The following is a 468-nucleotide window of genomic DNA, read 5'->3' on the forward strand; positions in this document are numbered from 1 at the left end:
TAAAAGCAACAACAAAGTCTTACACACACAAACACTGCCAGATGGAAAGCAATACACAGCTTTTGTTTTGATTTCCATAGTGCATATCAATAACAGGACAGTGTGATGCTAATTTGAATTAGGAATATGCAACATACGTAGACATTTTGCACAATTCTGCTTCAGAGAATTAAACAAACACAGCAGTCCTAATAGTAGTCATTTGCATTTGAGCTGATATAAACATTCAAATGTCAGGTCTGACTGAAAACGGAGTGGCCAGGATTAATGGGCTTCGAGGCTACTCGATGGTAGATATTTTAAAGTGTTTCGCTTGTAGTTCGTGCATTTTAGGAGAGCTGATCAGACGGTGTACCTTCATAAAAAGGAAATTTAAGATGTCGCCCAACTTAATCTCTCTAATTTCATTGTGATTGTCTAGCTGTATTGGTCATTTGATGTTATTTATTTGTTGCCCCCTATTTATGA

This window comes from Lampris incognitus, chromosome 2 (genome assembly GCF_029633865.1).
Source record: "Lampris incognitus isolate fLamInc1 chromosome 2, fLamInc1.hap2, whole genome shotgun sequence".
NCBI classification, from domain to species: domain Eukaryota; kingdom Metazoa; phylum Chordata; class Actinopteri; order Lampriformes; family Lampridae; genus Lampris; species Lampris incognitus.